Consider the following 22037-nt stretch of genomic DNA (forward strand, 5'->3'; position numbering starts at 1 on the left):
ATTGGAACAAACCCGCACTTGCTGGAATCACCTTATGGAATATGATATAAAAGGGTGATCGCAAGACGATAATATCATATAGTCTTAAAACCTAGACATATGGTTTGTTATTTGTTAATTAATTGTACATTGATAATGCGAAAATGCATCAGTAACTCGGTGTTATAAAACGCATTGTTGTGTATAGTTGGTTAATGAATAAGTAAATGCATATAAGTCGAAGTTTATCTGTAACTTTTATCTAAGAAGGTAAAAGCGATATCTCGGCCGCTCGATGATTTGATTTGATTTATGTGTCGGGCCCGGTCAGAATTGAATTGATGTGTTCGATTAAGTTCTATGTCAAATAAATCAGAGATCGAGAAACCTAAATGCTTGACTAACCATTCCATAGGATTGTCAGCATGATATCTAACAGAGGACTGTACGATCCCTTATCTAAAGGACAAGATTGATTAGATCAGAGTTTGACAGCGTCTTTGAGAGCTACGATTGCAAACCGAATTGTACTTGTGCATATAGTTACTAGACTTATCCAAGTGGGAGACTGTTGGAATAGTGTCTAAGGCTGCAACTATATTAGGCAAGTATTTGACCCGGTTGTGCATGGTCCTTTTGGGTTGCCTTCACCATAGCAACTTGATAGGATGATTTATTAAGAGAGAATAAATATTATTAATATATTATAAGAATAATATAAAGAATAATATATTGTTATTTGATTAATATAAGTCATAGAATTAATTAGAATTAATTTGGTGACTTAAAGAGATTGATTAAATAAAGGGGTATAAACTGTCAATTGTTTCATAGTTAAGCTTTAGACTATAAATCCTTATAGATATATAGTGGACGGATTCTAGAAGCTAGGATAGCTTCAAAATCGTCCATGACTTATCTATGGAAAGGATTTAGATAGCCTTAAGAGAAGATTATCCAATTAGGGTTTAGGTTGTAACCCTTAAGAAGTCTACAAGTATAAATAGACCCCATGGCTAAGGGAAATCGGCACCTCACCAAAAGTAAGAGAACCCTGGCCGATTTCCTCCCCTCTCTTCTCTCCTAAATCATCTTTCTTGCTATTGGTGTTTGTAAGCCATTAGAGGAGTGACATTTGTGACTTTAGAAGCTCTAAGACTACAAGATCAACAAGGAATTCAAAGGTATGGTTCTAGATTTGTTTCAATGTTTTTATTTAACCTAATTAGCCATTAGAAGTCTTGGATTCAAAGCATGTTTAATTAGAAAGCCTAGATCCAAGCATTAGGGTTTTGCATGCGCACATAGGAAAGTTCTTATCACTAAAACCCATTATTTTGGACTTGATAACTCTAAGGATGCACAGTTTGATATGCCGATCATGCGAATGGCATTTATTTTCCACTGCTTTAATTCAACTGTTGCTTTTCCTTCTCCAGAACCGAAGGTAGATAGGGATCTGTTGGAGTTTTACTTGGAGTTTGCCCAACCTTAATATCTGACCTGGAGTTCAAAAAAAATTACAACGGTCAAGGTTATGAAGCCCTACTAAGCGGGGAAATTTGTGAACATCAAATTTAAAGTCACTCGAGGCACCGAAGGCTCAGTTCACAGTTTTACCCTGGCTGATCTACGGAACCTCAATCCCCATGATTGGATACTCCTCAACAATATTTTGTTGTCAAATCCACAAGAGTATCAACCAATCATCGACCATGTCAAGCGAATGCTTGTGTGCTACATTCATGAGGTGGCGAAGATGGACCAAGAGATTGCCTCTGCCATTCACAAGCGAACCACAATCAAACCTATGGGCAGAGCTGGCAATATCAATACAATGGTCAAGGGGATGATTGATTCAACGTACCATTTTGTTATGTTTATCAAGGGCGAAGGACAGAAATGCATGTTCGCTCTTGTTGACAAGCATCTCTTCTAAACTTCCTGCTTGGAGCATCTTTTAGAGATTATTCAGAGATGTGATCGTAATAGTGCAGATGACAAGAAGTTGTTCTCTGACATGCTGAGGTGGTATATCCAGTTTCGGCAGACACTTCTTGCAATAATCCCTCGGCTGTTTAAAGTGGTGAAGACAGTGAAGGCGACTCAAAGAGAAATAATCTCTCTCGCCTCTTTAGCCCAGTTTTGGTTGCTGGTATTGGGCTTATCCAACCATGCATATTTTGCTCTAGGGTTTAGTATATAAGTTGCATGCATGCAGACTATGTAGTTAACACTTTCATTATTATTTGTATTATGTTTTGTAAACCCTAGCACGCCTCTGCAGTGGATGTTCTTTGTCGAGCTCTGCTGAGGCATGACTACTTTTGAATCATAAGCACATTATTGGTTCTAATCTGTGTTCTTCATATCATTGTGTTTGTCCTTGTTTGATTCTTATTCGTTACCTGTGAAAGATCTAATCGATCTTAGATTTATTCTCATCATACTCACTTATTGGAGCGGTGGTCATCGTCGAGCCGCTGTGTTGTGGTGTTTCACTAGCGACTTTCGTCGGCTATTGAGGTGTTGAAGTGGAAGTGATGGCAGGTTCCAACGGTATCATGGATCTAATTGGGCTTATTGGTGTTTCACTACCCCCACTGGTGTTGTCGGTTGTCATATTTGATCGTTGTGAGGTGTGCTTTTGTTTGTCATTCGTCACACACCGTATTGCACCATATGATGCAACCTGGATCTCCAACGATGTTCTCAAGTGATTCTGGGCGATCCGGTGAACCTGTAAGGTCACAATAGGGAAGAACCGCTAGCTGTTCTCCAAGAGGAGATCCCGGGAAAATGCTCCAACGGTCAAGTCAATGGATAGACTTTGATTGTATGGAGTGAATCGAGAGAGTGCCACTAACCTCTCGGAGTACTCGAGGTGGCCTTTTATACTGAGGTCACCTGAAAGTCCGTAGGGGACATGAGCGTCAGACCCGGCAGGATTGGATACACTGATTGGCAATCGTGATCCTCCTTTTGTCAGAGCCAACGATTGCTTCATGTGGTAATGTGTTGAACATAGTCTTTGTCATCTTGAGCCATTATGCTTTCCTGCAGAGTAGAAAGCGCCCTTAGTGATGAAACAAGGAAGCGAGTATGAAATCAATCAGAGTTTCAAATGATAAAAGATGTTTGTGAAATTAGAACACAAATGTAAATATAATTTCTGATTCAGCTCTATTACGCTTGAAGTTTTATTGAGTACAAAATACAAGTTCTGTCAAAGTTGTTGTTTCTAACTCTAGTAAACACTCCTATTTATAGGAGAGAAAAGCGTACAAAAAATATCCTAAGGGCTAAACATTAAGCTTCGAATACACTGCTTTAGAAAAATACATTACATAAAGAACGAAGACCAAAACATACGAAGAGACAAAATACTTCAACTAATTACAACAATATTCACCTTTACAATCTCCCCCTTTGGAATCAAAGTCAAAGTCTTCAATTGGTAAGAATTTGAATTGAGTAAAGCATGACTCTTCGTATTTCCGTATACCAGTTAATAATTTTTTTCAGTTCCTTCTTATCACCCTCATTATTCTTCTTGCAATGGTTCATACGAACAACTAACTTTGTATATTGCGAAGTTGAATATCTTTCCACCTCTGCAGCTTGAAACAAAAATTTCTTTGATCTTCCTGACTTATTGTCACACCCCCAAACCAGAATGGCGGAAACATTCGGGGGTGGATGACTTCACGTAGTATCACAACCATTGAATATTGTAAAGAAAGTAACACAACCATCACATATATAATGAAAACGTATGTTGTTGCGTTATACATAATAGCAAAAGAATATTACAATGAGATGATAAATGTTCAATAATAAAACATCTTTAGTGTTTCCTTCTCCAAAAGCTGGTAGTTACCTGTATTACTGATTCCCTGAGAAATACAAGTGGTTTCGAAAAAGTGTCAACAATTAAGTTGGTGAGTTCATAAGTGTTTTGCATTGAAAAGTATGTCCTTTTTGATAGTAAATCGATGAACGAGGTTTTCAGAAAATCCAATATTTTCTATAGATGATTTGAAAAGTTTCCCGTGTTGGAGTGCATTAGTGTTTTCCATGCTTGAATAATAGTGATAACATTTGTATTAACAATGAAATGGAAAACTGAAATGCATGTATGAATCTCGTAAATCTAACTTGTTTTTATACTTTTATGTGAGTTTTATAACCATGCTATTGACAATGATGGCCTGTAACAACGTTCTTCAGGCGTTGGAACTGTTATGGCATTTGTCACCCCAGGCCTGCCGGCCTAGCTGTAGCTAACAGCTTAGGTGCGGGATTGTCAATCCCGTATAGATCTATACACAAGTATCACGCTCCCCCTACAAGGGATTATGGTATATAATACAGGACTTAATAATGCATACTCGAACGTACGTGAAGCTGTCTCACATTACTAGGTATAAACAAATTTACGATGATAAAAGACTGTACTTCTTTTGAAAGCATTTCATTTGTCGAGAGGTATATGTAAAATGTATGAATCACTTGAATACTATGCTCATTATAGTTTGTCAAAAGTATGTTCCCATTTGGTAATAACAACTTGGTGATACAATATCCCTTTAAAACATAAAGTTATTTTTGTATCAACACTCTATAAGAACGATATTATAAAAATAATACTTTGATTTGTAATGTACTTGTATTCCCCCCCCCCCCTAAAATGTGAAAAGAATTGAAAAGTAGGGGTATGAACTCACTCGTTTCGAAGAGAGAGGCTAGGGTTGAGCAGAACTTCGTCCGCGGATGGTTGCGTCGTCGGGCTCTTCGGGGATCTCTGCAGCGTAAATCTTTCGTCGGGGCTCGAGTGCGGAAACCGAGGTCGTCGGGATAGCTTCTAGTGCTTGGAAGTGTGTGAGAGTAACTGGGGATTTGAGAAAGGTGTGCAAAGACTCGAGCTCATGCCATCTATTTATAGTGCTGGAAGAGTGAGTACGCGGGGCGTAATTTTGGAGTACGCTGGGCGTACTCACGTACGCGGCGCGTACGTCATTACGCTGGGCGTAATATGGCGTCATGGCTTACGACTCCTGGCGAGCTAAACGTAGCTTGGGCGGGCCGATGGGACTCGACTCTGGGTCTAATACGCGGGGCGTACTCCCAGAGTACGCGGGGCGTAATCCCTGCTTCCGACTTCTAAATTCCGTAACTTTCGCGTACGATCTCCGTTTTTCGCGTTCTTTATATCCACGCGTAGGTGAGATTATGTTCTACAACTTTCCTTTAGACTCCGTCGGCTAGTTTTGACTTTATTTTTAATGATATATTTTTAATAGGCCGGGCCTCCTAAAGTTCGTTAAAAATTCATAGGTTCTTTATTCGACGTCGGTTTTCGTCTGTCTTTTTATTGTTTTATTACTACTGAGGAGGTCTTCAACTTCCGTTTAGGTTGCGTTAGCTAAATAACACTCGATCTTCAATCCGAGTTTTTAGCCCTCTACTACTGTTACGAAACTTTGAAAATTCGTAACTTCTTCATACGAGGTCCAATTTGGGCGATCTTTTTATGTACGCTCACCTTTCAACGAGATCTACGACTTTTGTTTAGATACTTAAGGCTTTAAAATGCATTATTGAGATTCTACTTTTTTATGTCAAATATTGTTTTAACGTCGCGTCGTAAATATACGAGTGGTTATAATTTCTTCAATATAACCCGGTTTTGAGCGTTCTTTATGTTTTTGGAAACCTTGGCATGATATCTAATATTCGATGCATCCCAACTTAGATACTTGAACATTTTATTTTCGAGGTTAATTTCGTTGTTTTTAGCTTTCGAGTGTTTACAATGCTTTTTGGGAAAAATAGGGTTGTCACATCATCCCCCTGTTAAGGGAATTTCGTCCCGAAATTTAATCTAAGATAGAGTTTACAGTTTTAGGAAAAAAAGATGCGGGTACTTTTGTTTCATCTGATCTTCGCGTTCCCAGGTGTATTCAGGTCCTCGCTTGGCGTTCCAGCGGACCTTTACAATGGGTATGCGGCTTTGTTTAGTCCTTTTGATTTCCCGATCCATGATCTCTACTGGTTCCTCCACAAATTGAAGGTTTTCATTTATTGCAATTTCGTCTAGAGGGACGACAAGGGTCTCGTCGGATAAGCACTTCTTTAGATTTGATACGTGAAAGGTAGGGTGTACGTTGTGGAGTTCCTGAGGTAGTCTAAGTTTGTAAGCCACTGGACCGATCCTGGCAAGGATCTCGAATGGTCCGATGTATCTAGGGTTCAGTTTTCCACGTTTTCCGAAGCGTATTAAGCCTTTCCAAGGTGAGACTTTGAGTAGGACATGGTCTCCAACTTGGAATTCCAGGGGTTTGCGTCTCTTATCTGCGTAACTCTTTTGTCTATCTCTTGATGCTTTTAGACGTTCTCGGATTTGAACAATTTTCTCCGTAGTCTCCCTTATGATTTCTGGTCCAGTGAGCGTGTTGTCAGTTGCTTGTCCTTTTGCTAGTTGCGTGTCCCCCACTTCGGCCCAGCACAAAGGTGACCTGCATTTGCGGCCATAAAGGGCTTCGAACGGGGCAGCCTTGATGCTGGTGTGGTAGCTATTGTTGTACGAGAATTCGACCAATGGTAGATGTGTGTCCCATGCTTTGCCAAAGTCGATTACGCAAGCTCTCAGCATGTCTTCTAGGGTTTGTATAGTTCTCTCACTCTGGCCGTCGGTTTGTGGGTGATAAGCGGTACTCATGTCTAGTCTTGTCCCCAAAGCTTTTTGTAGCGACTGCCAGAACCTTGAGGTGAATCTACTATCTCGGTCCGAGATAATGGACATGGGCACACCATGCAGTCGTACAATTTCTCTGAGGTATGTTCTTGTTAACTTCTCCAATTTATCCGTCTCTTTGATCGGTAGGAAATGTGCTGACTTAGTTAACCTGTCGACAATTACCCAAATGGTGTCGAGTCCGCTTGTTGTCTTGGGCAACTTTGTTATGAAATCCATGGTTATCCGCTCCCACTTCCATTCGGGTATTTCTGGTTGTTGTAATAAACCCGAGGGCTTCTGATATTCCACCTTGACTTTGGCACATGTTAGGCATTTGCTTACGTAGGTAGCAATTTCGGCTTTCATGTTTTGCCACCAGTACAATTTCTTGAGATCGAGATACATCTTATCGGAGCCGGGATGTATGGAGTATCGTGTTTTATGGGCTTCGTCCATAATGATTTCTCTGAATCCACCAAACTTCGGTATCCAAATTCGATCCATGAAATAACGAATTCCGTTGTTCTTGGTCTCAAGGTTCTTATCCATTCCTCTTAGGGCTTCTCCTGTCACATTTTCGGATTTCAAGGCTTCTATTTGGGCTTCCTTGATTTGCGTGAACAGGTGTGAATGGATTGTCATAGTTAGGGATTTCACTCGGCGACCTGAGTACTCCTTCCGACTGAGTGCATCAGCCACTACATTAGCCTTTCCGGGGTGATATCGGATTTCGCACTCGTAATCACTTAGTAGTTCTACCCATCGCCTCTGTCTCATGTTGAGTTCCTTCTAGTTGAGGATATGTTGGAGGCTTTTATGATCAGTGAAGATGGTACATTTTGTGCCGTAGAGATAGTGTCTCCATATCTTCAGAGCGAAGACGACTGCTCCTAGCTCAAGATCATGCGTTGTGTAGTTCACTTCGTGCGTCTTTAGTTGCCTTGAGGCATAGGCGATGACCTTCCCTCTTTGCATTAAGACACACCCAAGTCCTTGGTTTGAAGCATCACAATAGACCACGAAGTCCTCCGTTCCTTCTGGCAAGGTTAGGATGGGCGCACTACATAAGGCTCGCTTTAGTGTCTGAAATGCACTGTCTTGTTTTTCTCCCCAGTCGAAGGTCACATTCTTCTGGGTTAGGGTGGTAAGTGGCTTGGCAATCTTTGAAAAGTTCGGTATGAATCTTCGGTAATACCCGGCGAGTCCCAAAAATTGCCGGATTTCTGTAGGGGTTCTTGGAGTAGTCCAACTATCTATTGCCTTTATTTTGGAGGGGTCCACGTGTATTCCTTCTTTGCTTACAACATGTCCTAGGAAATCCACTTCCTGAATCCAAAATTCACATTTGGAAAATTTTGCGTAAAGTTTCTCTGCCCTTAATGTTTCCAATACTTGGCGGAGGTGTTTGCTGTGTTCTTCCTGGCTTCTTGAATAGATGAGTATATCATCTATGAACACGATCACGAACTTGTCCAGGAAGGGACGACATACTCGGTTCATCAAGTCCATGAACACTGCTGGAGCATTCGTCAATCCGAAGGGCATTACCACAAATTCGTAGTGACCATAACGTGTTCGGAAAGCTGTTTTGGGGATGTCTCCTTCCAGTACTCGTAGTTGGTGATAACCAGACCTTAGATCGATCTTTGAGAAGTAGCTTGCCCCCTGCAGTTGGTCGAATAGATCGTCTATGCGCGGTAAGGGATATCGGTTCTTGATTGTGAGTTTGTTTAGCTCCCGATAATCGATGCACATGCGAAAGGATCCGTCCTTCTTCTTCACAAATAGGACTGGTGCTCCCCATGGTGAGAAACTTGGTCTGATGAATCCCTTGCTTAGCAGCTCGTTTAATTGACTGGATAGTTCCTGCATCTCGGCTGGGGCTAAACGGTACGGCGACTTTGCTACAGGGGTAGCCCCGGGGATTAAGTCGATTCTGAACTCGACCTGACGTTCCGGTGGGATTCCTGGAAGATCTTCTGGGAAAATATCCGGGAAGTTGCAGACTTCCGGAATATCTTTAATGTTTTTCGATTCTCGTTTCTTGTCTACTACGTGGGCTAGAAAGGCATGATATTCCTTACGAAGATACTTTTGTGCTTTAATACAGGAAATGATTTGTAAACTTGAATTAGGTTTGTCGCCATAAATGACAAGAGTTTCACTGTTTGGCAGATTTAAGCGAACAGCCCTTTCGTGACAAAGGATATCGGCATGGTGAAGGCTCAACCAGTCCATACCGATGATGACATCGAAACTTCTTATGGAAATGGGCATAAGATCGACTTGAAACAAGTGCTCGTTTAAATTTAGTGTGCACCCTACGTATAAATCGTTGGCGTGTTCTGTTTTACCGTTTGCCATTTCTACAGTGAATATTTTATTGAGTGGTTGGGGTTCTTGATTAAGTAGGTGTTTGAATTTATGACTCACAAAACTTCTCTCCGCACCGCAGTCAAAAAGTATGCATGCATAAGTGTTGTTGAGTAGAAACGTACCCGTAACCACCGTGGGGTCCGCTATTGCTTCTCTCTGTCCTACTGTCAGCACTCTCCCCACACCGCCAATATTCCTTTCCTTGGGACAATCCCTCCTGAAGTGTCCAGTCTCTCCGCACCCATAACATGCCCGGCTTACCCCAGTTCCAGGAACCTGAGTAATTGGTCGTGCCGGTGCTTTACAGAAACGGGCTGTGTGCCCTTTCCTGTCACAGTTCTTGCAGTGCATCTCGCGACAAATACCATGGTGATGGTAGTTGCACTTGCTGCACTTGGGCAGAATCCCTGCATATGGTTTTGTTGGTGCAGAGGTAGCAGGAGTTGTGGTGGGGGTAGTAGCAGCATAAACCGCAACCATTTGTTTCTTTGAAGGTTCTTGTGAAGTTTGCCCCTTCCTTTTGTTCCAAAATTTCTTCTTGTTGTTGTTGTTGGCATTGATTTCATTGTTGCTATTCCCTTTGGTTGGTTCAGCCATAATCGCCGCGACTCCTTGACAGACACCATGATCAACAAGAGATTGCGCTAGTTCCTTGGCGCTGGCGAAAGTCAAGGGTCTGGAAGCTAGCACACTTCCTCGAAGTTGGGGTGATAGTCCCCAAATGTATCTCTCCACCTTTTGGCTCTCCAGGGTTAACATTCCTGGGCAAAGTGTTATTAAGTCACTGAACCTGTTGGTGTAACCAGTTATGTCCGATCCTACCATCGAAAGGTTCCACAGTTCCTGTTCAAGCTTCTGAATCTCGCCTCTTGGGCAGTATTCTCGAAGGAGCATTCTTTTCAGGTTTTCCCAACCCATGGAGTTTGCCACCACCAGGGTTAGTGTCTGGACGTGGCCGTTCCACCATGTCAGGGCGCGTTCAGAGAAAGTAAAAGCGGCGAACTTTACTTTGCTTTCTTCAGGACATGCACAGATTTCGAATACAGCTTCTGTTTTCTCTATCCATTGAGATAGAGCCAATACTCCCCCAGTCCCGTAAAAGGGAATAGGTTTTCCGTTGGTGAAGTCTTTGTAAGTGCATACCCCTGAACGGCTTTGACCTTGGCCATTTGTAAAACTGTTTGTCCCTCCCCCCGATCCGTTGTTGCTCATTTGTGCCATTGCTGCAGTTACAGCAGCGGTTACAGCAGTCTGGAACATAACGGTGTCCATAATTGGAGGAGGTGGTGGAGGTGGTGTTGAAGTTGAGTTTCTGCGTGTTGATCTACGAGGAGGCATGTTCTGGTAGAGAAAAATAAGAATGAATACTATAAGTTTCTAATGTTTTGACAATCGTGTGTTAGTTGCATCTTGTAATTTGTTTTGACTTTAGTTTATGGTTTCAAGGTAGGCATAGAAATTTAAAACTCGAAATTTCTGAGAGGTATATAAGAAATACTTTATATTTATACATATAGGTCACACCTGAGGTGTGTTACATTGCATATCTTGTTTGGGAAAATTTGATCCTCCTAGGGATCTCCGATTACTGATACAACAGGGAAATAAAGGGAAAAACTTTTATCCGAAATCCTAATCTATAACAAAATTGTTGGGCATCGAACAAGCTCTACTTGCGGCGTTTGGAGCTAGACTCGGCATCCGACCGTTTGACTCCCATCAGTCGTCTCTCGAGATCTGCTTGTTGTTCCTTCATTCCTCTTATTTCTGCCAGAGCCACTATCATTTGGTTCTGAAGTGTTCCCGTGTAGATTTGGGTATTTTCATGTAGTCCTTCCAAACGGCGGATGTCAGCGGCGTTACCTTGGGTAGCAGCATTGATTTCACGAACTCTGGCTGCTTGTTGGTCCGCCTGGTAGTTCTGGTTAGCTATAGCATTTACGACGACAGGAAGTGCTCGATCTGCTGAGCCTCCCCCACTGACGTTGTAAAAATCCCGACACATGCCGAATGGAGGGCGTACACCTTGTTGGCGGCTCCAGTAGTAGAGGTGGCTTCCCCAGATGGGGATGGGTCCCGGTTGATCTGGTCTGATTACGGGAGGATGAGGGATGGGAGGGTCGTACACTTCTGGCTCGGAGTCTGTCCCGCTAGAAATCTCCACGATCTCTTCGTCGACTTCGAACTCCTCTCCGACTTCGACTTCGAATTCTTCCTCGACCTCTTCTTCGATTTCCTCTGGGTCTTCCTCCGGGTCTTCTTCTATCCAACCGCCGTTGCCTTGGTTTGGGTAGTAGGGATCTCCTGGTAAATGGAACCCGGCCATTTGTCTGTACTAGGATAGATGTATGAGAACGTTATAAGAAGAGAAATTTCTATTTAGCGACTTATTATTTTTAACTATAATTTTTATTGTACAACTATTTTTAATAATACTTCTATACTATTTCAACTTGGCGAAACTAGAACAATTTTGTATTTGGTAAGTTTTCGGCTTGTTGTCCACTACGACCATTCCTCGACGTACGTTGGTCAAATCCAGGATAAATATAGTTGATCAGGCTATATTTATTCTCGACATGATTACATACCCCGAGACTCAATCGTAGTGTCGTAACTTGCCGTAATACTTTTTAGTAAAACTTGTTATGATACGAGATTTATGCATGCTTGTAAAAATGTATAACTTTAAAAGAAAGTATTTTGTTCATGAAAATGTTTCATCAGAGGGTTTTTGGTTCCCTTTGCATTTATAGTTTGTATATCGTATGTGGTTCGATATACTTAGTTCACTATAAACAATGCTCTGATACCAATCTGTCACACCCCCAAACCAGAATGGCGGAAACATTCGGGGGTGGATGACTTCACGTAGTATCACAACCATTGAATATTGTAAAGAAAGTAACACAACCATCACATATATAATGAAAACGTATGTTGTTGCGTTATACATAATAGCAAAAGAATATTACAATGAGATGATAAATGTTCAATAATAAAACATCTTTAGTGTTTCCTTCTCCAAAAGCTGGTAGTTACCTGTATTACTGATTCCCTGAGAAATACAAGTGGTTTCGAAAAAGTGTCAACAATTAAGTTGGTGAGTTCATAAGTGTTTTGCATTGAAAAGTATGTCCTTTTTGATAGTAAATCGATGAACGAGGTTTTCAGAAAATCCAATATTTTCTATAGATGATTTGAAAAGTTTCCCGTGTTGGAGTGCATTAGTGTTTTCCATGCTTGAATAATAGTGATAACATTTGTATTAACAATGAAATGGAAAACTGAAATGCATGTATGAATCTCGTAAATCTAACTTGTTTTTATACTTTTATGTGAGTTTTATAACCATGCTATTGACAATGATGGCCTGTAACAACGTTCTTCAGGCGTTGGAACTGTTATGGCATTTGTCACCCCAGGCCTGCCGGCCTAGCTGTAGCTAACAGCTTAGGTGCGGGATTGTCAATCCCGTATAGATCTATACACAAGTATCACGCTCCCCCTACAAGGGATTATGGTATATAATACAGGACTTAATAATGCATACTCGAACGTACGTGAAGCTGTCTCACATTACTAGGTATAAACAAATTTACGATGATAAAAGACTGTACTTCTTTTGAAAGCATTTCATTTGTCGAGAGGTATATGTAAAATGTATGAATCACTTGAATACTATGCTCATTATAGTTTGTCAAAAGTATGTTCCCATTTGGTAATAACAACTTGGTGATACAATATCCCTTTAAAACATAAAGTTATTTTTGTATCAACACTCTATAAGAACGATATTATAAAAATAATACTTTGATTTGTAATGTACTTGTATTCCCCCCCCCCCCCCCTAAAATGTGAAAAGAATTGAAAAGTAGGGGTATGAACTCACTCGTTTCGAAGAGAGAGGCTAGGGTTGAGCAGAACTTCGTCCGCGGATGGTTGCGTCGTCGGGCTCTTCGGGGATCTCTGCAGCGTAAATCTTTCGTCGGGGCTCGAGTGCGGAAACCGAGGTCGTCGGGATAGCTTCTAGTGCTTGGAAGTGTGTGAGAGTAACTGGGGATTTGAGAAAGGTGTGCAAAGACTCGAGCTCATGCCATCTATTTATAGTGCTGGAAGAGTGAGTACGCGGGGCGTAATTTTGGAGTACGCTGGGCGTACTCACGTACGCGGCGCGTACGTCATTACGCTGGGCGTAATATGGCGTCATGGCTTACGACTCCTGGCGAGCTAAACGTAGCTTGGGCGGGCCGATGGGACTCGACTCTGGGTCTAATACGCGGGGCGTACTCCCAGAGTACGCGGGGCGTAATCCCTGCTTCCGACTTCTAAATTCCGTAACTTTCGCGTACGATCTCCGTTTTTCGCGTTCTTTATATCCACGCGTAGGTGAGATTATGTTCTACAACTTTCCTTTAGACTCCGTCGGCTACTTTTGACTTTATTTTTAATGATATATTTTTAATAGGCCGGGCCTCCTAAAGTTCGTTAAAAATTCATAGGTTCTTTATTCGACGTCGGTTTTCGTCTGTCTTTTTATTGTTTTATTACTACTGAGGAGGTCTTCAACTTCCGTTTAGGTTGCGTTAGCTAAATAACACTCGATCTTCAATCCGAGTTTTTAGCCCTCTACTACTGTTACGAAACTTTGAAAATTCGTAACTTCTTCATACGAGGTCCAATTTGGGCGATCTTTTTATGTACGCTCACCTTTCAACGAGATCTACGACTTTTGTTTAGATACTTAAGGCTTTAAAATGCATTATTGAGATTCTACTTTTTTATGTCAAATATTGTTTTAACGTCGCGTCGTAAATATACGAGTGGTTATAATTTCTTCAATATAACCCGGTTTTGAGCGTTCTTTATGTTTTTGGAAACCTTGGCATGATATCTAATATTCGATGCATCCCAACTTAGATACTTGAACATTTTATTTTCGAGGTTAATTTCGTTGTTTTTAGCTTTCGAGTGTTTACAATGCTTTTTGGGAAAAATAGGGTTGTCACACTTATCCTTCCCAGAAAAGACTAACCCAACGGGTTTCAAGCAGAGTTCTCCATCAGCATATCTTTTATGTTCTGCTCGAGTCTTCGTAGGATTCATGGGAGCTTTTACTTCCAAACCCTTTGCAGTAGCTAACTCCACATCAGTCATTGCAAGACATACGTAGTAATTTTCAATAAAGATTTTGATGTGAGTTACTCCAAGTTTAAACTCATCTGGCTCAGTATTTTGCAAGTACGAAAATGACCTTTCCTTTAGAATCAATGAAACTTGTATAAGATCATACAAGTTCATCAATGGAAAGTCAGCCACAGTGAATTCATACATTTTCCATCTGCCCTCACCACCACATACTTGAGATTTTGGACTGTTTCCTCGAAGATCACATCCTTCTTTATGCTAATCACCTTCTTAATCTTCGTTAATGACCACACTTCCTCAGATGGCTTAGCAAGAACAGCATGGAATCTTATCTTCATGTGTGTCCCCTCGTCCTTTTCTTTAAATTTGCTCTTAGGCTTGAATGTTGGCATGATGAACATCATTTCATTGATAGGGAAATCTAACTGGCTTGAATCTATGTTTGTAACAATGAAGCTTTTCTTGGGCTTTTTCTCAAACGCATACATGTGATTGAAAGCAACTTTGGCTTCAATCGTTTCATATTTATAGTGCTTCGTAGGATCACCCTTGTTCAAACCTGGAGGGTCACTTGCTCTTTGAGTCATGATACTTTGTATCATTCTCATCTTCTCAACCTCAACTTCTGCCTCTGCCTTCTTCTCCTCTTTTGACTTCTCAACAAAAAATCCTTTTCCCTTCGACTTCACACCAGACTCATCCATATTTTCTTTTTGTTTGGAGCCACTCCCTCCAACATCAGTAGTTTTACAAATCACAATTCCTTTCGGTCTGGTGATTGGCACTGTTGTCACTACTGTCGAAGTGACTGGACCTGCTGTAACAATTACAGGCTTTGATAAAGGAATATTCGTAGAAAAAACTTTCCCCACTACCTTCGAATCTCCTTCAGTCTTCAACCCTGCCATGAGTTTTTCTCCACCTTGCACCCCTGTGCTAGCAGGTGGGGCATACGTAGTTGGAAAAATACTAGACATGCGGGATAAGGGAGCTAGTTGTTGGACAAGTAGATCTTCGAATTTTGAAAATTTCTGGAGCAAATCTTCCGAAGATAGTATGGACGAAGCAGGCTTGGAAGATAGACTCTTGAGCTCTTTCAGAAGTGCAAACACCTCCATGAAATTTTTATTATCAGTAGTCGAAAGCTGAGTTATCTGAGGACTCAGAATTTCGTAGAGCTTGGCAAACTTGGTGACGGCTTCGCAGATAATATCCACCTTCTTGTTGATGGATTTGAATTTAGTACAAAGAACCGAAATTTCCTTCTCCATATCTTCACGTAATTCATGAAGTTTGAAATTTATGTCTTCTCTCACCTTCTTAACATCTTAAATAAGGATCGCATATCGTTCTTTGGCCACCATATTCAAATCTTTTAAGTTTGATGAGAAATCAGACTTTGCAAACTTTATCCTTGACTCATTGCTTTGATCAAAAAAATCAATCTTTTCCAATAATCGAGACTCAGAGTCTTTAATCATTCCAGAAACTTTGTTCGTCAACCTTCCTTCAAGTAAGGATAACATTCCATCAATTTCCAGACTTGACACAACATGACCTCCCCCAATGTCAGCTTGAGATTGAATAATGGAATTAAGTTTTGTATTCAAAATCTTAAATTGTTTCATCGTCATTAGCATATGGTCTGGGAAATCAGTTTCTTCTTCATCAAACTCCAGGTTGTCAAAAGTACCACCAAATCCTTCGGATTCAATTTTAGTTTCCACAAAGGAATCTTTCAATGGAGAGGTAGTGGTAGGTGGATCAGTAGATTGTGAAGAATAGAGAGTGGTAAATGGGTGTGAAATAATTTGAGTAAAGGTGGGAGAATCTGTGGTAGATGTGGTAGGAATGATAGGAGTAATCTGTGGAGGTAAAGAAATGAAAGATTCGGAAACCACATTCGAAATGTTACCTTTATCTGCAGGATTCGACGTATCCTTACCCATAATGATATTTGTATCCATATCAGATATGTTTAAAGGGATGTCTGAAGTTCGAGCCTCCACAGTAACTGTCTTGGCAATTGAAACTTCGGGTGGTTGGGTTACTGATGTATCAGCTTTGGAAGATTCAATGATAAGATCTGCTTCCAGAGTCTCTAGAATAACTTCTATGTCATTAACTGTTGAATGAGAAGATGTAATCAACTTTCGCTTCTTCTTCTGAGCAATATTCTTGACCATGTCAGCAACCATTCTCTTCTTTGATGATGGAGAAGCAGGGGAAGGAATTTCTCGAAGGAAACTGTTTGATAAAACGGCTAATGAGTAGTAAATCATTTGAATGCTGCTTATTAATCACATGTGATTGATATAATAAGTAGCATGATTCTAATTGTGTCCCCCTCCCCTCATAAAACATTTAAAAATAGTTAAAACATTGATTAAGGGGTATGAACTCACCTGTTGTGGGTGATACGGATGAATTGAAGAGGTAGGACCGCTAGGTGTCAAGTGAAGTCTAGAACACACTTATGATCCTAGTTAACATATAATTTCACATATATGTAACAAATTAGTCTATAAACAACTAATAAACAATTCAAGACACCCTAGGACATGCTAAACATCTTTGTCAAGTGTTATTAGCCTCTAGGATTGCATCTAAGTGTTTGTAGGGAAGCTATGGTGTGTAGGGCTCAAGGAAAACTCCATAAGGGAGTTCACGACCCTAACAACACTACCAGATGAGTTTACGGCCGTGAACTCATGAGTTTTCGGCCGTGAACTCATACTTATGTGTCCATTTGATGTTTGATGCTCTATAAGGCCCTAATAAGCATTTCTACTTAATGGCTTGGTCTATGGAAGAGTTTAGGGCATAATATAACTCCTTTTAGGAGTTTACAGCCCTGGGACCATATTCCCTTTGAGTTTACGGTCGTAAACTCCCTTGGGAGGGTGTTTATGGTGTTTTCAAGTCTCTAAATTAACTAGGAACTAAACTAGGCTTTTGTACTTGACTTTAGAAGAGTTTATGGCACCATTTGGCACCATTTTATGGAGTTCACGGCCCTAGAACCTTTTGGGCCGTGAACACCTTACTCTTGGTGTTCTAAGTGTGTTAGCTAGTCCAAAACTCATTTAGGTACATGCCCAAATTAGTCTCTTGGCTTAAGGAAGGTTTTAAGGGCATTTTGGCACTTAAACATGGAGTTCACGGCCCAAGAACACCCTGGGCCATGAACTCACTTTTCATCCTTGTTTCTAATTGATTTTGGTGTCCTAAATATGTAATGAAGGCTTCTATTTTGATTTCTAAGGCTTTGAGGGACTTCGGGACACTTTTAGGATGATCATTCTCTAGTTCTTCTCCAAACCAACCTACTATGACCTCATTCAGAAGGTACTGGTTGCCGAGGGGATGGAGTCCAGCCATGTTGTCTAAGCGAGAATTTGGGGTAAGAAAATAATTATTAGACGAACTATCTAGATAATTAGTTATAAAATCTTCATCAGTTACATCGCTATTTGTGAAGTGCATACTAGTTATATGTAATCGAAATAGGATAGGCCTTCGAATATGTGACCTTAACTCCAAATTCACACAGAATCGGGGTAAAGTAAAATTTCACAGATTCTAAGTCTATAACATCCTAATTACATATATCCTTAGTGTATCCACTTAGCAACAATCAACTTAGTAATGAAGATCCCGTTTTAGTTCTCAAGTATAATGTACTTATAGTAACACCAAATACTCTTATAGTATTTTAAGTTTAATGTTATGTTCTATTGTTCTCATTGTGGTAGGGTTTGTAAGATTTTAACATTGTTGCAACCACACAATTAAACTTAGGCACATGCTAGTCAACCCTCGGATAATATAGGTGATCAGGCTATATCTTCCCAGTTTTGACCATATGTCTCTAAGCCCACTTGCGTTGCCCAACAATCATAATTCTTTTGTACTGTCCTAGTGACACTGATTTTAGTATGAATGCAGGCACGTATACTTTATTAAATATTTAATTATTTAAAGTATAAACTCTTGGTCAGAGTATTTTTATCCCTTATGTATTTATAGTTAGTATATCTTTTATGGGTTGATATACTTAATTCACTATAAACAGTGCTCTGATACCAATCTGTCACACCCCAAAACCAAGAACGGCGGAAACGTTCTGGGGCGGAGGACGCCATGTACAGTATCACAACAATGAAAAGTAGTAAACAAGCAACAACATCATCCATTGCATTAATAATATAATTATTACACAAGTGTGTTCTATCAAATTTTGATAAACACTAAAGCATAAATCAAAATGAAAGATGAGTCTTCGACGAGCTCCATCTTCCCTAATCCTTGCATCGGTACCTGTCTATGATGACCTGAGGATACAAGTAATTTTGAAGCTGGTGAGATCATAAGTATTTTAGTGTCTTAATTTGTATGTAAGAAATTGTTTGTAAATGAATTGTAAGCATGAGAATGTTTGTAAATGAACTGTAAGTATGAAAATGTTTGTAAATGAACTGTAAGTATGAAAATGTTTGTAAATGAACTGTAAGTATGATAATGTTTGTAAAACCACTGTAATGTTTGAAAAACCTAGAAATCCCTATGATTCCTACTTTATATAAAGGTGTCTTCTACCAAGGCTTAACTGTTCTCAATGTATTCTTCTACCAAGACTTAACTGTTCTAAATGTTCGTTTCTTGTAAAAGTGTGTAATTTTCCCAAGTGTAACTATCATTATCAAAATAAAGTTTTTACATTAAATGTTTAAGTGAAATGATCACTAAATATATGAAAAGGGGAAATTAATGTAGTAGTGTAGTGTTGTATTGTAGGAACAACTGTTGTACTAACTACCTTAAACCGGATTTATATTAAGGTATCATGTGACTAATTGCACCATACTATCGACTGGTAACAACGATATACGAATGGTCGTAAAACGGAATGACGTTTGGCACCCGCAGACCTGCAGGTCCGGCTGTAGCTAGCAGCAAGGTGAAGGATAGTCAATCCAGTATAGATCTATACGCAAACTCACGCTCTCCCTCCAAGATAATTCTAGCTACAACTCGGGCCATGACATTTAAGGCATGCTCCGATATAGTGGATCATAATTTTTAACGTATTCATGTACATGTAATGTAATGTTAGTTGTTCTAGTATCGTTGTATATGTTCTCTTCCTAGTATAGTTGTATAAGTTCTCATAGTAGTAAGTATTGACTCATGAATGAACTGACTCATAGTATGATATTGTGTTCTAGTATTAGTTCTAGTATCTTCCTAAACCACCCCTATGGTAGTTTACTAGTAATCTAACTGGTACGTATGAACATGGATGTATACCCTTGCTACCCAAGGGTATTGGATGAACTAGGAGGACCTTTATGACTATATATGTACACATGATATATAATTAATATTTAAACGACCTTCGGATGGGTACCCGATATCCCACCAGACCACATCCAAATCGAGGAAAAGGAAATAGGGTGGATAGCCTTCCTAAGTCCTTTAAACATTTCTTATATAAATATACATATATAGGCATGCAATTTATAATATAAAATCATAAAATAAGATTTGTAAAACCTTTGAACATAAATATTTTCTAAGAAAAGATCAACTTGATGTCGATCTATAAAAGGGTTTTGAAGGCATGGGTTTGATAAAATGGTTTAGTATAAAGAAACATTTTTTTGAAACACAATTGTTAATAAGTTTGAAATGTAATATACAGAGTAAAATGTACAGTGTAATAAGGAGTTTTAAACATATAAAGTGTTTATGAAAATCATTTGAAGGAAACTGTTTGATAAAACGGCTAATGAGTAGTAAATCATTTGAATGCTGCTTATTAATCACATGTCATTGATATAATAAGTAGCATGATTCTAATTGTGTCCCCCTCCCCTCATAAAACATTTAAAAATAGTTAAAACATTGATTAAGGGGTATGAACTCACCTGTTGTGGGTGATACGGATGAATTGAAGAGGTAGGACCGCTAGGTGTCAAGTGAAGTCTAGAACACACTTATGATCCTAGTTAACATATAATTTCACATATATGTAACAAATTAGTCTATAAACAACTAATAAACAATTCAAGACACCCTAGGACATGCTAAACATCTTTGTCAAGTGTTATTAGCCTCTAGGATTGCATCTAAGTGTTTGTAGGGAAGCTATGGTGTGTAGGGCTCAAGGAAAACTCCATAAGGGAGTTCACGACCCTAACAACACTACCAGATGAGTTTACGGCCGTGAACTCATGAGTTTTCGGCCGTGAACTCATACTTATGTGTCCATTTGATGTTTGATGCTCTATAAGGCCCTAATAAGCATTTCTACTTAATGGCTTGGTCTATGGAAGAGTTTAGGGCATAATATAACTCCTTTTAGGAGTTTACAGCCCTGGGACCATATTCCCTTTGAGTTTACGGTCGTAAACTCCCTTGGGAGGGTGTTTATGGTGTTTTCAAGTCTCTAAATTAACTAGGAACTAAACTAGGCTTTTGTACTTGACTTTAGAAGAGTTTATGGCACCATTTGGCACCATTTTATGGAGTTCACGGCCCTAGAACCTTTTGGGCCGTGAACACCTTACTCTTGGTGTTCTAAGTGTGTTAGCTAGTCCAAAACTCATTTAGGTACATGCCCAAATTAGTCTCTTGGCTTAAGGAAGGTTTTAAGGGCATTTTGGCACTTAAACATGGAGTTCACGGCCCAAGAACACCCTGGGCCATGAACTCACTTTTCATCCTTGTTTCTAATTGATTTTGGTGTCCTAAATATGTAATGAAGGCTTCTATTTTGATTTCTAAGGCTTTGAGGGACTTCGGGACACTTTTAGCCCTTAAAATGGAGTTTACTCTCTGCGTGTTCTTGGGCGGTAAACTCCCAAATCTTGGGGTCTTGATCCGATTTTGATGTTTTCGAGTCATATACACACTAGCATACAAGCCTAAGGTAGTTTCCTAACATGGGGGAAAAGACTAGGTAGCATTTAAGCCACATATAGGAGTTTACTCTCCAAGAACGTTCTTGGGCGGTAAACTCCTGAATCTCACAGATTCGCTATCTAATCTATGTTTTAAGCACATTATAAGCATTATAAGACAACTAGAGAAGTGTACTCATGATTTAGGATAAAAACCCGAATATCCGTGAGAGAGAAAATGGCTTTTCTCTAGTTGGAAATGCGAATAATGAATGAATTTGGTTCAGAATTTTATTTACAGTCCATAGATATTTTTGGCAGAAAAAAAAAAATTATTCCTAGAATGAACTCTACTATCCTAGAGTGTTGGAATAATAGTGTTGCAATAAACCCTAGTGCATCCACTCTCCTGATATCTCCTTAAGTGTAAATCCTGAAAAACTACCAAACTTATACTCGAAGTCTGGAATTTCACTGTAACTGTTCTAACTTCTATTGGATTGATATGGTTTGTTCAGAATGGAAATTTCGGGTTGTCACACGTCTCCTCGAAAAGCCTGTATTTATTGACCCAATAGAATTCAAACCGTCAGAACCCTTTAGATGGAGGTTAGGCTCTTTTACTTTTGGGTTTCGAAGTAAAGTCATTTGCCAGAGTTTTGAAATCATCAGCCTAAATTGGTATTATTCAGAACCTTAAGGATTTCGTGTGTGCATTGTGTCAAAGAATTAAGATCAGAAGCAATTTTAAAAAAATGGATATTTGTGATGTCAAAAATGAATGTGACACGAAGACAGTTAAACCCCAGGCAAAGGTTGCTTTGTTATTTATCAAGAGAGATAATCAACAGCTTGTGTATGTTCCCTTGAAATACAATCGAAAACCTGTA

Source organism: Lactuca serriola, chromosome 4, assembly GCF_051521515.1.
Source record: "Lactuca serriola cultivar US96UC23 chromosome 4, Lser_US96UC23_V15, whole genome shotgun sequence".
NCBI classification, from domain to species: Eukaryota; Viridiplantae; Streptophyta; class Magnoliopsida; order Asterales; family Asteraceae; genus Lactuca; species Lactuca serriola.